Below are 19,156 nucleotides of genomic sequence, written 5' to 3'. Positions count from 1 at the left end.
TTACCCTATGTCCAAATTCTTATTATGTACATTTATTTTGTGGGTTATTTTACATTCTAGAATTGATTCTGCTACCATTATAAATTCAATTCCATTGAACAAGGCCATACCCTAGGCCTTGAAAGAAGACAGCAATTAAACATGAAAATATCCCTGCCATGAGAAGGGTAATGTTACAGTAAGGAAGGTACCCTTCCATAAATAATGAACTCCTAAACTTCCTCCCTAAGATAAAGGATTTCCTTTCAATATTCTGTAAATCTTTCATTACCAACTCACGGCAATGTAATTCTATGTTTCAGGTCCCAAGGCTACCTATTTCCCTTTACTAACAGAACAAAATTAATTAGACCCAATTGTAAGTAACTCCTTTCTTCAGAAAAAGAACAGAAATCATACTGAAGACCAAATTCCTTGTTGCCACTCAAATTGGAGGATCTTTAAAAAGCAAAGTAATAATGCCAAGCAAAATGGAATGATATAGCTTTAAAATATAGGGATAGTATCTTCCTAATGTGTACATTTAAAAAACAAACAAAACAGAACTGTGACACAGGAATCATTCCACTTACATTAAGATAATTCCACTGAACATCACATCATATAACCAGAAAAAAAGTGAATACAGCTTCTAGAATTCCAGTTAGACTAGAATTACCAAGATTTCCCACTGGTCTTTACCTAAATATAACTGAACTTTGAAATCAAGGTTTTTGGAGTTTTTTTTAAATAGGTTTACCTTGCAATTCTCTTAGGCCTTTGCAGAGACTGTTTCATTCAAGAACTCAGAACTCTGCCCAGGGATTCATTAATCTTAAAATGTCTCTCTATGGTTCCAAGGTGATTACAGTATACATTAAGCCTCACAAAAAATCTTGCATTAAAGAAGGAACTCAAAACTTATACTGAATCAGAGACAAGAGTTGAGGACATCCCAACACCAGTATACATTCCAATATCTAAACCCAAATTGCTGATTAACGTATACTTGCTAAAATCAGGCTCCTTTGTAGCTGGAAAGAACAAGACACTAATTTTATTTTTTTTTTTACACATATGTCTGTTAACCCCAGGTCAGCCAACCTTAGCACTGAGGCCATGCCACCCACCCTACATCATTCATTCATTCATTCATTCATTCATTGATTTAACACACTTTATTAAAACCCTACTCTGATCTGAGGAAAAAAAAAGAACAGATAGCCACTGTTATGAAGGAGTTTATAAACTAGGTTAAGAGAAAAGACTTGTTTACAAGAAACTACTAGAGAGGGAATTATATTAAGACAAATAGGATACTACAGTAAGGCAAGCAGCTCTCTGGGGAGTTATGAGTCTAGCAAAGCCCCATGAGCTGGCCTTTTGAAAGGAATACTAGAAATACAAAGATGAGAAGAGTCAGTAAGTATCATGAAGCTGTTTCTGGGTCTGAGGTATGGAGGGATGGAAGGAGATAAAACCAACCAAAATACAAGGCAGGATTTATTATGGAATTAAAAAAAATGGAGACAAATATAGACAGAATAGAAAAGGAAGAAATTCAGTTTGAACAGGCAACATCAGGAAAGATTTGACAGGTGTTGGTAAAGTTGTATATATTTGCATGTGCATTTTTTTTAATTACAAAAGTAATATGTGATAAGCTTCAAAAAAGTAAAAGTAAAGAAGAGCAGTGTTAGGGGAGAGAAGAGGATATCACAACAGACAGCCTTTGAAAAGTGTAAAAAATGAAAAGAGAGAGTTTGAGTTGACACCACAGTGTGAACAAGGCAGAAAGGCAGCAGGAAGTTCAAAAGTGACCACATGTCGGGCCCTATGTAGTGTGATGGCAGGTGGAGGTGAGCAGGAGAGGAGGGTACACTTGACACGTAGGTTGCTATACGGTTGTGGGGGTCTGATGACACACTGGGGATGGAGGAAGCACTGCCAAATCCAATGGTTGTTTGGCTGCTGGAATGAAACGTTTAGCTCTGTTTTAGGAAGAGCCTACTGGCAATGATTCATGGACAGACTGAATCGAGGATATAAGCCCAGTCAGGTGGCCATAGCAAGAGCCTGAAGAAAAGTACAAGATGTGGGTTTTTAGAAAGTAAAAAAAAGGGGGGGGTAATTCTCAGGGATGGACAAAGTCAGGATAATCTAGTGCTCATGGATAAGAATTGTACTTCATCAGAGATGTGAAATGAGATTGTCAGGTGATCAGAGTGAGGCACAAACATGGGGAGATCACTGACCAGTTTTGGACGGCTAGCATGCGATGTAATTGGAGTTTCTCAAGGGTAAAAATCAACATTGTACATTAGCAGACAGTGAAAAGCCAAGTGTTATTCTCTAATAATATGCATTTTTTCTCTTTATATTATTTTCTTTTTCTTTCTTTCTTTCTTTCTTTCTTTCTTTCTTTCTTTCTTTCTCTCCAGACATGTAATACTTGGGGATATGAGATGGCTACAAGGGGTCCAAAAATGTATATGTGCAGTAGACTGTAGTTGCCTTCTCAGACTGTAATTTTAAGTCTCCAAGTAGAAACCCTAGGAGATATTTATATCCTGGAAGATTTCAGCTAACTATGTATTTGCCTCCAGGCAGCAGCCTCAACAGTAGCTGTGTTTACTTTCCAACACTGAATGGGAAACATCATTTTGAAAAAGCTAATTTCCAAAACCCACCCCATAACAGCCTAATTTTAGAACCTATGAAAGCTAATAATTTCAAAATTCTACCCGACAGTTTCTTGTTTATGTTTTGCAACCCAAGTCTAAAAATATCATAAGGAAGATTTTAAATATTACTTTGTCTATTTATTTACTGATTACTGTATTTATTTATATATTCCCTGAAGCAAAGGCACAGCAACTTATTGTTTCCAGTGGTGTTTGTCCTCTAGACTGGAGATTGTTTTCCCCTGTAAGACAAGGACCTGGGGAGAAACTCCGATGAAGAAAAATCAGAGTTCCTGATTAAACTCTCCAGTAAAAAAAGAATAAAATCCAATAACTGTATGCTAGAACAGCATAGGCTTCTTGCACCCTAGTATTGACAGCATCTATCTCCTTAAGGATGATTAAAATCAGGAAGGCACTGCACTGAGGCTAAACCTTACATGAAGAAATAATAATCAAACCTGGTTCTCTGAGAGGGTCTGATTGTCAGCAATGCAGCACTTTAAAGGAGAGATTGTTTTAAAAGTTCCAAACTTCTCTGTAAAATATCTAGGAGTTTTCTTGTGAATTAAGTCTCTTTTACAAAATGTTGAAATAACCCTTCAAATAGAAGCAAAATCAGTAATAAAAGAAAAAAGGCATTCCAACTTGATACAATAGGACGTGTCCTAGGGGAATAGGTGGAATTCGGTATATTTCCAAACTCATTTTTCAGTAACATTTAGACAAAGTGGTTAAATCAAACACTGTCACTTTTGACTCGTCTTTAAGATTGGGAGCCCTGTCCCAGATGCGGAATGGAGGCCACCTGTCACCAAGGAACATTCAACTTTTAATATGATTGATATGTGAGCCTTACTAAAAATTCTTACATTGATAAAACTGTCCTGCTCCCAATTTAAAAAATACTCCTTAGATCTGTAAGAGAGGACCCTGTGGGGAAGCCCACATCTCTAGGATGTCCTTTTTGGAGGAAGTTAAAAAGTTACACTGAGTAAAATACCTAAGGAAGAAACAGCCTACTACTTAGCCCGTCTGACCCCAGCTTCCTATTTCCGTCTTTTCTCCATTCTTACTGTGAAAGAGTTTCTTGAAATTCCATGTTGGTCCATTTACTTTCTTCCCCTTTGACATTCTAGTTCCAACAAACTCGTATCAAATCCAATAACCGTATGTTAGAACAGCATAGGCTTCCTGTACCCTATTGTTGACAGCATCTATCTTCTCTCCATTTCCTATTTCCATGTACCATTCTTCCCAGCAAAATCCCCTGCCCCTTCCTCTATTTCTCAACCATACAGACTGGGGAATAAGCTTAGGAATTCCCTGAGCTTGCACCAATGGGTTAACAAGGCATAAAGAATTAGCCATAGGATGTTCACACTCAAGTTTGGGTAAACAAGATTAGTTAAATAAGTACAGATAAGGTGGGGCAAAGTCCCCAGTATAGGACAAAGATATAGGAAGCAAACAAGATTAGGTATTCTGGGCAGGGAAACACCCCAACTTAGTACTATAGCAGAAAGTTGCTTTCACAGGAAGGAAGGACTAAATTAGGTAAACAGGTATATAGGGCTATAGACAGCTGCAGGGTAAAGTTGCCCAGAGTGGAGCTAATTAGCAAAAGAAAGATGCCTTGTTGACCCTGAGGTAGCAGGCTCTGTCTTTCTTGTCCCCTAAACTAGTTTAAATAGAGGTGGTGCTTCAAGTCTCCTGTAAACAACCTTCCTACTGCCAGGATTTTGGTTTTTATTAACCCAAACCCCCAACCCTGCATATCTTCAAAACCCCCTTTCCCTCATGCCCATGAGTTAATGTTCATTATTTAATTGTCTCTTTGTACATGCCCACCACCAGGTTTGTAAGCCTAATAAAAAAATGGAGCAAGGACCCTTACTCAGGGCTCTTGTCTTCTCCGGGACATTAGCCATCTCTCACATTTTAATCCTGCATCCTGCTTTCTTTTTGGACAAGAAAGAACTCCAGACCCAGAGTGTATGACAACAGACCTTTACACCCTGGCTTGAAAAGGCCTTGCTCTTTTGTTCTCCTGTTCTACCTTAGTGCCTGAATGATCTTGTGTTTGAAATGATATCTCCCCACTTTTTTTTTCCTTTTCCAATTTAAAAGTCCCTTTTCTTTAAGGAGTCCACATTCCCCCAGGCCCTTATACATCTGCTTCTGTGACCCAAAGCATGTTGCACAAACTCTTACAACCCCCAGCACTTTGCACCGTATCATCAGGCACCTACTTTTCCACCCTACGCCCAATAGTTTGGTCCTGAAAGACACAGATCTATGTTGTCCTTGTGCAACATAGCCCTGAGGGGGGCTCAGGAAATGTTTGTTGAATGAATTTGGAAAATCAGCACACACCAATTTCCTCAGAATATATTTCTTTCATTTCAAATAGAAAGGCATTTGCATTTTTTATATTGTTTCCAATTAAAGAATTATTTTAGTGTTTTTAATACGCATTCAATGCCCAATAAACCTCCCAGACAATCTTCTCAAATCAATTCTGGTTTTATAGAGACCGTGCTTTTTATTGGACAGCATATTTTAATGGACATGATTTTAACATCTAGTTATAAAATTTCTGCCACCAAGTTTCACAAATGTGTCAGCTTAACAAGAGACTGGATTGCAATGATACACCCCATACGGCCTCAGCTGTACAGAAAATAGGGTGAGTAATAAGGAATCAGACAAGGCCTAGAACTGCTATGTTCATCTCTCACATTCAGTTCTGCTCCACTGTTTCTTCCTTCTCCAAAGGGAGAGAGCCCAAGTAGAGGTGTTCTACATTCCAGGGTTGCTCTGTCAGGAGCAGGTTCAGGATAACAGCAAAGCACCTAAGAGATCCAGAAATTGGATCTTGCAATATTAAGCTTTGAGTGAAGCTTCCACAGAAGGTGATGTATAATTACTGTCACTAGTTCTTTGATTGATTATTGATTGTAATCATCTGCTCTCTCCCATGACAGAGCTGGCTCTAACTCATCCATGCAGTGACTGATAATGGCATGTCCCTTCTTTTCAAAGGTAACTTATGCATATTGCTGCCTGAGATAAATTACTCATTGACGGTGGGGGATGGAGAAAAGTAGTAAAGGAGCAACTCAAGTTTATTAGTAGACTTAATGATGTATTGTACTCAATATCTGTATTCCGGCTATCCATAATGAGGCTGGACAAAGCTTACAATGGGGAGCCAGTATGTCAGGGAGCTTGGCTATTGGATTCTTTGGCCAACAAAGTAAAATAATATGATACATTTGACAAGTTGAGTAGAAATTATGTTTTCAAAATAATACTAATACTTCACTTATGTAAGAAACATTAAAGATCACAAATGAAGTACCTTAAGTTGGAAACATTTCCCTGGATTGCTTTAATTAGGATTTGGAGAAAATAAGCATTAAAGATGAAATTTTACTCTCAATATGCAATGTAGTACTCAATCATCGCTTTTACTAAATTTGTGACCTCTTCTAAGTTAATTAGCCTTTCTGAATCACAGCATCTATTACAAGTCCAATGCATGTCAGGCTCTCAACAAATATTTGTGCAGTGAGTGAATGAACCTTAATCTCTTTATCTGTAAGATGACTTAGAAAGTAAGTCAGGTCTGGCAAACACAGATTCCGCATGAGGCCAAGTAGGCCAAGTATGTGAATTAATCTAATGGGAGATATTAAAATTTTGTTTTCAAAATTGATTTAGCCAAGTCAAGTAAGTCTTCCTGATAGATTTATTTTCTTTTTCCATAGCTTGATTTAATATGTGAGTTTCCAGTTTGTCCATAATGACTATATGGTTGTTATGAAAGTTATGTGAGAGAATACATAGGAAGCATCTAATACAGTGCCTGGTGATTTTAAAAACTGAAGCTATATTTTAAATAGCATTTTAATATGAAACCTTTTTTAAGAAATAATTTTTCTTACTGTTAAATATCTTCCATTAGGTCATGAATTGATAAACAAAAGGTGGTATATCCATACAATAGAACTTAATTTGGCAATACAAAAAAATAAAGTACTGATACATGCTACAATACAGATGAACCACTGTGCTAAGTGAATTAAGTGAGTCACAGAAGCTACATCTTCATTACATACCTATCAAAGTGGCTAAAATAAAAAAAAAAAATAATGATAGCACCAAATGCTAGTGAGGATGCAGAGAAATTGTACTGCTCATACATTGCCAATGAGAATGTAACAGGATATACAGCCACTGTGGAAAAGAGTTTGGCAATTTCTTATAAACTTACATGCAATTTCCATATTGTACTCAGAAACTGTACTCTTATACATTTATCCCAGAACAATGAAAATTTAGCAAAAGCCTATACAACAATGTTCATAGCAGCTTTATTTATAATGGCTAAAAACTTGAAACAGTTCAGCTGTCCTTCAGCAGATAAATGGTTAACATGTAATGGAATATAACTCAGCAATGAAAAAGGAATGGGCTATGGATATATGCCACAACCTGGATGGTCTCCAGGGAATCATGCTAAGTCAAAAAGTTCAATCCCAAAAGCTTAAATACTGTTTTATTCTATTTATATAACATTTTTGAAATGACAAAACTTCAGAAATGGAGAACAGATTAGTGGTCACAATGGTGAGGGGGCATTCAACATGAGAGTACAAGGATTCCTGTGGGGATGGAATTTTTCTGCATCTGGACTTTAGTGGTTGGTACACCTTCATGTGTGACAAAACTGTTTGGAATTAAATACAGAGACATGAGCTTTCTCACACACAAATGATTCTAAGTAAAACTGGGTAAATCTGAATACTATCTGTGGCTGGCATCAATATCAGTATCCTGGTCATGATATTGTACTACACTGACATAGGATTTTAGAATTGGAAGAAATTGCATTAAGAATGCACAGGACCTCTGTGTATTATTGTTTACAATGTCATGTGAATCCACAATTATCTCAATAAAAATACCTATTAAAAATTTTAAAGGTCACATATTATATGATCTTACTTATATGAAACGTCCAGAGAAGGTATATCCATAGAAACATAAAGTAGATTAGTGGAATAGGGACTGGAGAGAGGGTGGGAAAGGAAGTATGGCATTTCTCTTTGAGGTGATGAAAATGGTCCGCAAGTAAATAGCTGTTGATAGTTGCCCAGGTTTGTGAATATACTAAAAATTCACACTTTTAAAGTGTATGTTTTATGTTATGTGAATTACATCTCATCACCCTTGACAGTTTGTCTCTAGGTTAGGAAAGGTGGCCTTCAGAAAAGATAAAAGGATAGAAAATAATTTACAGACAACTCTCCTCTTTCCCCCACCACCCACTGGGCAAGAGACTCCCTGCTTTAACCTTCAATGAATTACTCATTTGAAAGAAGGGCTTCTCACACACAAACCCTTCAATCAATGTCGATGCACAGTTCTCAGCTGTTGTCTCCCCATGGAGCAGCACCTGAACATGAAATCCAACTCCCAGAATATGCCTTTAAAAAATGCCATTTGCCTTGTGCAGAAACATTCAAATCCAAATTAATGGTAATATTATTTTGCACTTTGAACTCACTCTACACAACACTTTACAAAAAAGGATCAGGTTCTAGAACCTATCTTGGTGAAACTTTGTGAACTGTTCAGCTTCCACAATTCTGAAAAACAAAAACCTTAAGGAATGCTCCAGAGAATTAACAGATACAACTTTGGTGTGAAATCCTCTTACTAATCACCATGCATAAGACATCTGACCAGTATGAATTTTTGACCTTTCTTCCCCTAAGTGTCAGCATAAATCTTTTCCTCCTAGAGTAGAAGAAACCAGAGGATGGGCTTTGCTTTTGAATTTAGACTAAGTTCTGCACACAATCCCTCAGATAGTGCATAAGTACCAAGACCACTAGGTTATCCACAGGCTTGATGCTGGCCATGAGTAACGACGTCACTGTCAGAAAGACTGCAGCAAAATCTCTACCTTTTGCCTGCGCAAGGTGAAAGAGTGGAGGTGGTTATGGAAATGAGATTGGCTCACAGAAAGTAATAATTGCATAAGATGGTGGGTTGGTTTGTGGGATTTAATTTCTTTCTTTCTTTCTTTAAGATCAAGAATAAAACATGGATCATGACGGATTATTCCAGAAAACCTTAGGAGGTATTAGTACAGACACTAAACCTCAGAGAAAGTGATGACAATAGGTAACAATGAAGCAGAAGAAACTATAAAAGGGAGGTAGGAATGTGGGTGTCAAGGGAGGTAGATGAAATATTTTAATATAGCAGCATTATTGAGTAATTTTCACAAGCCAAGAAGAGTTCAAGCAAAAAAGAAAAAAAGAAAAAAAAAGGAAACTCATTAAGCTAATACGGCCATAAAGAGAGAGAGAGAGAAAAAAAAATTTCAATAGTCTACTTTCAGGAAACACTTCTGTAAGGAAATAAGTTTGATATTTTCAAATGCCATATCCAAATTATAGTGCAATGAATATATGGATTTACTTTTAAATATTTATCAAACTGGTGTATCTTTTGACTGTCGTATTGTATTTAAAGCTGGTGTTGAGTGGTGCCTGGGTGGTTCAGTCCAACAAGCGTCCAACTCTTGATTTTGGCTCAGATCATGATCTCACGGTTCATGAGCACTATCTCCACGTCACGCTTTGTGCTCACAGCGCGGAGCCTGCTTGGGATTCCCTCTCTCTCCCTCTCTCTCTGCCTCTCCTCTCTCCCCCTCTCTCAGAATAAATAAACTTAAAAAAATAAAGCTAGTGTTGAATGATTTTGGAGGGCAAATGTTGTAGAACAGAACTAGCATGTTTCAACTGCTTTTCAGAGGTTTCTAGTAGTTTCTGTGTCTTCTGGAGACAAGCATAAGTGGCATCCTTGTAGTGAGAAGCCCTGGAATCTTTTATTGTTTATATGTGTCACACATCTCAGAGCAGTTTGTAGGAATGATAAAACACTAGCTAACTGCTTGACTCATCAGTTTGAAGGCAGCCCTGGAGAGAAGGGGTTCCTCACAAAATAGCCCAGAGAACAGGAGGTGGTTTATAAGCAGTGACAGCTTTGGAGTAGATGTTTGAACATATAGGACACCCCAAAGACAGTGACATTAATGGAAATTGTGCAGTAAATAGCAGCTATTTAGAGGACAATTTACCTTATTTCTTTATAATCTCTCTTTGGGAAATTTCAGCATTTCTCACTTCCGGCATCACCTTTCTAGATCTTTTATCTGTAGCCTTTGCCTTCCGGTTTTAGGGTCGCTAAAGCCAATGAAAATAAATTAGACTGGCGTTACCGGAAGCTGTACCTGCCTGTGCTCCCCTCAGCGTTCCACATCTGCCAGGAAAGTAAAGGAGCGCATCTCTGCCTGTCTCGGGGCTTCTCCTCCAGTTCCTACTAGTGCGTATCTCTGAATGTTTCCCGACACTTAGTAAATGTTCTGGGACAAAGACAGTCAAGACATATGTTTTTCCTAGGTTTTGGTAATTTCATTCCTTTTCTCTGCAAAATGCTATTTTTAATTCTTGAAGTATGGTGGAGTAGGAAGAACACTAAACATAAAGCCCAGAGTCCTAGTTCCACCTATTGAACACTTCCTGGGTGCCATCTATTATGTTTTACATGCATAATCTCTCTGTTTTTGTAACTCTGTGACAATCCCCATTTTGCAACTGACAAAACTGAGGCTTACTTAGAAATGTTTAGTAACTACCCCAAAGTCACGTGACTAGAAAGTGGTACAATTAAAACTTAAACCTAGTGACAGATCTTCTCAAATGCTTGGAATCTTTCACTTCGCCTTCCTGCTTTTCTTGCTGATGAACTTGTACAAAGGACTTACCTATTCTCAGCCTTGCGCAGCTCCGTATCCAAAAGGTGTCACAAATGTGTAAGTGTGTATGTGTAAAATACGTGTCATCCCTCAAAGACAGATAATATCCTTGACCTTTCTACTTAATGAAACATAGCAATCATATGAAATTATTTGTAAACAGCAAATTCCTTAAAATATATTATTTTTAATTTTTTTCAGTATGCGATATACACTATACTATATGTAGCATATTCCTATTTCTCTGAACTATATTAGTAGGTTTTAGTTGCATTCAAAGTTTTAACTACAGCTTTCTACTATAGTTTTTTGTTTGTTTGTTTTAGAAATTTGTTGAAATTTTCCATTTGATTCTTTTCCAGAAAGGTAAATAGGCTAAGGGCAGATGTGTTCCTTTCTCCGATTCACAGGACAAGAAGTCTGCCTGGAGCAGATATTATCATTGTTGCATCCACAAGGTGACTTTGGTAGATAAGAAGGAAGCTAGAGGTAGATGCCTCTTCTTATAGGCAGAATGTATATGATAAGGAATAATTCTTACATGTGCAAGCATTGGCATGAGTGACTATACAAGATGAGAGTCTGAGACTCTGAGGAACAGGTGATGCCAATGGTTTTTAACAAAACCTGTAGAGACTTGAAGAAACAGCAATGTGTTTCTGCTGTAGGGAAACACATCTGTCTATTCTATTTATTTATTTTTAAGTTTATTTTCAGAGAGAGAGAGAGAGTGTGTGTGTGCATGCATGTGTAAGTGGGGGAGGGGAAGAGAGAGAGAATCCCAAGCAGGCTCCACACTGCCAGTGCAGAGCCTGGTGCAGGGCTCGAACCCACAAACCATGAGATAATGACCTGAACTGAGGTTGGACACTTAACTAACTGAGACACCCAGGCACTCTGTAGACAGCTCTTTTAAATCCTAGCAGTAATAGGAATGTGACGGCTCTTCCTCCTACCTGAAGGGGTCAGTCCCAATCCTGAATAGTAAATATTTTTATGAATATTTAATAATACAAATTAGGAGAACTTGTATTTTCTTCTGTTGGAAAACCAGACATAAAGATGAGTACTGGAATACTGGTTCACTTCTAATCGTCATGAACAGCAGAGAAAACCCACTGCAGTGAAAACCTGGGCCTCAGAATGCCCACAGCCTTTCGTGTACAGAATGGCAGTAGGTGCATGGTTTTTCATCTGTCAGCTGATGGATAAATTTTAGGCCTGTGAGCCAAGTGTTACAAATCTGTATGCTGACCAGGAGCCTAACTGGTAAAAGCTTGGCCTAAACTTGTTACTAGTGGCTAACTATACCAACCATATCTTCTATCAGAAATTTTGTGCAGAAACACAGATATAGCTTAGAGTAGAATCCATTAGGTGCTAAAGACTATGAGTAAGCAGAAACCACAAGTGGGAAAGCCCAGAGATAAAAGTTAACTATAGTAGGAATAGGTCACTAGGGCTGATGAAACTTGAAAGGTTCTATGTCCAGTTACCTATTTCCAGTTCCTGAGCCAGACTCCAGTCTGTTTGAATTTTTTTTTTAATGTTTATTTATTTTGAGAGAGTGGGAGGGAGGGAAGGGCAGAGAGAAAGGGAGACACAGAATCCGAAGCAGGTTCCAGGCTCTCAGCTGTCAGCACAGAGCCCACTTCGGAGCTTGAAATCATGAGCTGTGAGATTGTGTCCTGAGCCAAAGTCAGAAGCTTTAACCAACTGATAAGCTCCAGGTTTTTTGAAGCTGTACTTAAGGACTGAATGTCCGTATTGCCCTTCCAAATTCATATATTGAAATCCTAAACCCCAATTGTTAAGGGTTATTCGGGGGGGGGGGGGGGCTTTGGGAGGTAATTTGGTCATGAGTGTGGAGCCCTCAGGAATGGGATTAGTGTTCTTATAACAAAAAGAAACGGAAGAGCCCCTTTGCCTCTTTCTACCACAGGAGGGTACACTGAGATGTCGGCCCTGTGCAACCCGGAAGAGAGCTTTCAACAGAACAGGACAGTGATGGAGCCCTGATCTCACACTTCCAGCCTGTAGGAGTGTGAGAAATAAACTTCTGTTGTATGAGCTGCTCAGTCCATGGTGATTTGTTACATCAGCTGAACAGACTAAAAACTGGCAATACGGCTGTACTTGCTCTTCTTTGAAAACTAGCGGTGCAGACATTTTCTAAAATTTTTTTTAAACCCAAATAAAAGGTAAAAACTCCTGACTTCGTTATTTTCATGTGTATTTTACAGAAATTCTCCCAGCCTTAGTTTTGAAGAAGAATGTTACAGCTTGTGCAGTATTTATTAAAGAACTAATGAGATAAAGGAAAAATGAGAGAAATGTTTGCCTACACAAGAGGACAGCCTGACCCACAATCAGTTTATTACACTGGCATACCGATCTGAGAATTTTAACCCACTTGTGCTGCCTACCGTAATGTTGGTAACAAGATTCTACATCATCTTTAGCTGTAATAAGGAGCAACTACAAGATTTCAGAGCTTAGAAATGCAGTGGTTTTATTTTTTACTCACGGAAGCATGCCAGTCTGCTCTGCTGACCCTTCACATTAAAGCTAAAACAGGTTGCCTAGAAAATCATTCTGTAGAAATAAGGCAAAGCTCTTGGGGATCGGACTAGTTGCCCTCCTTCTCCAGAACTGGCAGAGCCTTAGATACTCTTGACCTGATGCCCTCCTACATGCCAAATAAATATAATGATTTCATTTTCTTGAAAATACTTTTACCAGCAACCCAGATAGACCAAAATTAACCTCAGGAAAACCTTCACTTGTGATTGAATTTGAATGACTGTGTTTACACAAAAGCAAAATAGCGGTTTGTGTGGGATTTTCTGCAGCCTGAGATGAGATGGTCAGCTTCTCCAGCATGTACATATTAATGGTCTAAATCATTACATATGTAACCATTAAAAAGCTCATTTAGCAACCACTGAACTCTACATTTTTCTAACACATTTATTTTCACTTTTGCCCCGAAGATAAACAACTGGGGGGAGAATCCCTCATCTAAGTGCAATTAAGCTTAATAATTACTCAAACTTGTCATCCATAAATCATGACCAATAAAAACAATCCCAATCAATTGCTTATCAGGGAAATACCTAGATATGCTTTTTAATTTTTTTTAAATGTTTATTTATTATTGAGAGAGAGAGAGCACGCATGAGCATGAGCATGGGAAGGGCAGAGAGAGAGGGAGACACAGAATCTGAAGCAGGCTCCAGGCTCTGAGCTGTGAGCACAGAGCCCGATGCGGGGCTCGAACCCACAAACCACAAGTCATGACCTGAGCTGAAGTCGGACGCTTAACCTACTGAGCCACCCAGGTGCCCCGATATGCTTTTATTTATTTTTTTAAATTTTATTATTATTATTTATTTTATTTTATTTTATTTATTTATTTTTTTTTTAATTTTTGGGACAGAGAGAGACAGAGCATGAACGGGGGAGGGGCAGAGAGAGAGGGAGACACAGAATCGGAAACAGGCTCCAGGCTCTGAGCCATCAGCCCAGAGCCCAACGCAGGGCTCGAACTCCCAGACCGCGAGATCGTGACCTGGCTGAAGTCGGACGCTTAACCAACTGCGCCACCCAGGCACCCCTCGATATGCTTTTAATGTAACACAAGAATCATCATTTTATGTATCCGTACATAAAATTCCTTTGTTTAAAGAATGACCATGTTTGTTTTCATATCTTCCAGCAGAATGAATACAGTATGTGGATACCATTTACTGCAGACTTAAAAAAGGGAAGCACAAATTGCTCTAAATGTAGTGTTTTACTCTTAAGATATGATATCACCTTTCATGAGTGTTTCCTTCAATACAGGGAAAGCAGAAGCATTTGTAATGTAGCTTTTCATTAATACAGGAAGATGGAACCCAGTAAAAACCCTAGATCACACACCTATCAGAATCCTATCCATGTCTAATGATATTAAAAAAAAAAAAAAAGAACTCCTCTTTGGGAAGAGCTTTCTTTTGCTCATTGGGTAAAAAGGTACTGATGTATGACTTTGGATATTTAAAAACCACCACCTGAAGATATATTCTGAAGTTTTCTGGAGATATTTGGAATGTAGTGAATGGAAAATAGTGCCCATCAGACCAGCAGACAGAGGGCATTTTACTATATCCCTATTTCCATATTTCCCAGAAAGGTAGACCTATAAAATTCTTGTGCATGTGTGTGTGTGTGTGTGTGTGTGTGTGCACATGTATAACTGTGCATGCACAGGCATAAATCCATCAATTCTGAGAATATACTAAAAGCCCATGCTTTTCTGTGGTTGTTCATACATTATAGTTAATAAAACTGCACATATTTGAAGAGATTTTTTAAGCACACTGAGACACAGTATTTCATGAAACTCTCTGAATAGTCCTAGAAAGTAAACAGGGAAGATAGTGTAGATCTACAGATGAATTGAGACTTGCTCATAGGCCAGAATACTTTGGCCTCCAATCTAGATCTTCTGCATCTTAGGGAAGTGCCCATTTCACTGGACATAATGAGACTCTTAAAAGATCATACTGCTCTGAATTGTCATTTACCAAGCATCACATCTTGTACCCTACAGCCACCAGCAGTACCTGAAGACTTGTCTCTTATCCTCCACGTACCAGGGATTGCTATCACCAATTCAGTTAGAAATGCTTGTCCACTAAATTCACCATGCTTAATGTTAATATCCCCATGCTTAATATGGCCATCTATCTCTCCCTCTTACTTCCCTTCTCTCCAAGCTCTTTGTTTTTTCTTCTTTCATTCTTCCTTCTGCCTCCACTGGGCCCTCTAGAAACTCCGTCCCATGCCAAACAAGTTTTCCTACATCCTCAAATGCTTTCTAAGGATAAATTCTATCTCTCTGCTTAACTCATACCTGCTTCTCCCCCAAGGACACCGATTCCCCTGAAATTTTTGAAAAGAATGAATGCATGATGAACTCTGTCTTTAGGTAGGTGTATTAATTAGGATCATTATCACATAAACAAAGCAAGGTAATATGAAAATATCATAAGCTTGTGCAATGTGAACTTATGATGTTAGTTTTAGCAAAAATTATTTTCACTTGACAGAAAAACTGAGGCTCACAGGAACAGCATTTAATTCAAGTGAGGTCCAGGAGTGGTTAATGTCAGAACTCCTTTCCTTTGGCTTCTCATCTTTCTCTGTTATTTCTCCTCAATTATATTATTTCTTTGTCCTCATTGTCAGCATTCTTAGGAGAGTTAAGAAACCTCTATGACAGCAACTGAAAATTTTTTTTCTATTTTTCCATTCATTCAACATCTGTTTATCAACAAGTACTTAACTTCTGATCAGCTACATTTTAAAAGTCTAGTTGTCATATATTAGACAATAAACCAGCAGTCTGCAAGCTTTTTCTGCAAGTGGACAGACTGAAAATAATTTAGGCTTTGTGGGCATAAAGTCTCTATCAGAGTTACTCAAGTCTGTTGTTAAACCTGAAAAAACAATAACAGCCATAGACCTATTTAAATGAATAGGCCTGGATCTGTGTCTCAATAGAAATTTATTTACAGAAACAGGTGGGTGCCTAGATTTGTCCAATAGGCCAAAATTTGCTAACCCCTGAAACAGACTGTTACAGACAGGTGAAAGTAGACTGTGTAAAAAGTGGGAGATGAGTTTAGAAGAGACTAGTTTCCACCAGCATCTTCTAGATGACATATACATTTACCAAATAGTGCATAGCAACCCACTGACTGATGAAGAATGACACCTTCCAAACTAAACACCAAAGTGGGTTTAGGGGACAGAGAGAAAGCTTTGGTCTTCAATCAGTACGGCAGGCACCTCTTCATTATGTCAGAGGGGAAGGAAATGCACACTTAAATCTTGATTGATTGACTTCTAATTGATTGACTTCTGACTGATTGACATTCTAATTGATTGACTTCCAGATACTGTTTCAGGAACTTGTAAAAATAATTTTACCTTATTCTTATAACAACCCAATAAAGCGAGCATTATAATCTGTATTTTAAAGATGAAAAGCAAAGCCACAGAGAAGTTATATAACTTGACTCAACTAACAATTGAGAGAACCAAGATTTAAAACCATTTCTCTTTACTATCCCAAATCATGTTCCTCCTAGGATTAAAAAAAAAAAAAATGAAAAGACTGGTGTACCTCGATGGCGAAGCTGGTTAAGCATCCAACTCTGGATTTTCGCTCGGATCATCATCTCACAGTTCCTGGGATAGAGCCCCACGTCAGGCTCTGTGCTGACAGCACAGACCCTGCTTGGGATTCTCTCTCTAGCCCCCTATTTCTCTGCCCTTCCCCTGCTCGTTCTCTCCTCTCACTCTCTCAAAATAAATAAAACATTAAAGAAATGAAAATACTTAAAAACCTTATTGTGATCACAGGAATAATTTGCCTTAGCCTTCCACTAGAATGGTTACCTAGTATGAAAATCTAATTTAAGAAGGTGCTCTTTTCTCCTCCACCTTTCCTACTCAGGCAAAGAATATTGGCAAAGAGGTTAATATGGAAGTATAGCACGCATAATAAAAGGTTATGAGCTCTCTGGTTTCTCTGATTGTCCCAGAGGGTTAAAGTGGCATATAATTGATTAAGTCTTAGTAACTTTATTTCCTTCAACTATATTTGGAATAAAACTGGTAGCTGATATCTCTCCACAAATGAATAACAATGAGTGATAAAAAGATTGCTGTGTATAGAAAAGCTGCACCTCTACTTGCATAATTATATTTCTACAAAGCTAAGCATAAAATTATTTGAGACATCACATTTAAGTACAATAGTGCAGGAGCTTCTTCAAGAGATCTACAGTATTTTTAAAGTAGAAAAATTTTCAATTACACAAATAACCTCTAATTTACTTATTTTATTAGAATTTCTACATCAAGAATCACTTTCTCAAAACAAGGTATACTTTCAAAAGTGTGTTTAAATAGAATCACATTGGAGAGATAGGAACATACTAATGAAGCTCCTTAACAGGATTATGTTTACTTCTTTATCAGAATTTTTTCTTAACTTTGAAAAATATACAGAAAGTACAAATTGTATTAAGTTTTCAAGAGGATAGTCAAAGTAATTTTTGTCTTGTTTCATGACTCAACTAGGTTAGCCTATAATTATTTCCACATTAGAAAATGTTGGTGTAATAAAACCCTGCACTTCCTTCTGATGATAAGACATTGGGGCTTATCCAGCAGGGCTGTAAAAACTGTTAATTGAGAAAAGCAGGAGATATTTATCTCGTTAGTTTCAGATTCATTTGTTGTTCTTGCACAAGTATGCAGATTTCTGAGAATGGCAAATTCTGTTCTTTTTTTGTTGGGTTCAAATGATGCATTGTTATCTAAATGATAATCAAAATTCCTTGATGCTATTAATAAACAAATTTTTAAAAAATATAATTGTAAATTATTGATCCCATGCCAAAAATCTGTCACCAGTGTATAAATTAGCATGAACATATGTTAATGCATAATTCACCATTTGCAACAGAGCTTTGTTAAAAAATTGATGAAAATTCATGAAAGAACCTTTCTAGATTAAGTTGCCCAATAAACAAGTAACCACAGGCATTCACAATGTAGAGTTGATACAGCTTTTGAAATTGGCCTTCATGTGTTTGGTAGAACATTCATAAGGCATATTTAAACCTCTAGATAGATAATTTTGCTTATTACTTTGAATCACAGTTGTTTACATTTAACTACTAAATGGGAGAAAATTGAAAGGGCATCTAGTCTAATGTTTCCCAGTGTGTGGTCCATGGGCCACCTGCATTTGATTCTCTTGTGAGCTTATTAAAAATGTTCTTCATCCTGTCCCATCCCTAGGCTTCCAGAATCAAAATGTCTGATGAGAAGCCTAGAAACCTACTCTTACTTCCAAGTACCTCAGATGCATTTTATGTACTGCAAGGCTGAGATCCAATTATGTGGAACCTATGATTGAGAAACTGGGGTCACCTAAAAATCAGAGGCAGATCTGAGACTAAAAGGAATTATTCCTTACTCCTAATCCAGTGTTCTTTCTCCACATTTTAGAGAACAGTAAGTAAACAAGAAAGATAAATAGCTTGCATATGAGAGCAAATATCAGTCTTTACCAATGTTACTGGAATAAATAATTGGTGGCTATGGCTAACACATGCTTACAATGGGCCAGATCCTATACTCAGTACTGAAATATATTAATTTCCTTAATCTTCCCATCAAACCTCTGGGGTAGGTGTTATTATAATCTCCTGTTTGCAAATAAGAAAACTAAGGCACAAAGAGGTCAAATAACTTGCCCTTGGTGTGGTAGAATTACCTTCACAGATGGGAATCAACAAGAAACACCATACCTAATTTCCCTTGGCTATTCAATAAGAGGTATTAATGCAGGTATTAATGTTCACTTGAGGTGGAACACTGTAAAATATTTTTGATCAAAATTTACCCCTAGAATACTGATCTTCCGGATAAACAAATTCCTTTTTTGACTATAAGGATATATTTAATTTAATGAACATATATTAATTTACCTACCAGGTATTTATACTTGAATGTGATTTTTTTTTTCAATCAGACTCTTGTCTTCTGAAGGGTGGGCGAAATTACGTGCAATGATAAAGTGGCAATCGGG

The 19,156-nt window shown here is 37.6% G+C and overlaps 1 protein-coding gene and 1 pseudogene across 1 annotated transcript in view; one reads left to right on the top strand and one right to left on the bottom strand.

Annotated features, from left to right (window-relative positions):
* DCC (DCC netrin 1 receptor) overlaps nt 1-19,156 on the bottom strand; it is a 1,137,854-nt gene that overhangs the window by 942,563 nt on the left and 176,135 nt on the right. The gene's annotated exons all lie outside the window — the stretch shown is intronic.
* LOC125149303 (uncharacterized) overlaps nt 8,595-19,156 on the top strand; it is a 97,951-nt pseudogene continuing 87,389 nt past the window's right edge.

Source organism: Prionailurus viverrinus, chromosome D3, assembly GCF_022837055.1.
Source record: "Prionailurus viverrinus isolate Anna chromosome D3, UM_Priviv_1.0, whole genome shotgun sequence".
Lineage (NCBI taxonomy): Eukaryota > Metazoa > Chordata > Mammalia > Carnivora > Felidae > Prionailurus > Prionailurus viverrinus.
The sequence above is the reverse complement of the archived record's forward strand: the minus strand, read 5'-3'. Positions and strand labels throughout refer to the sequence as shown.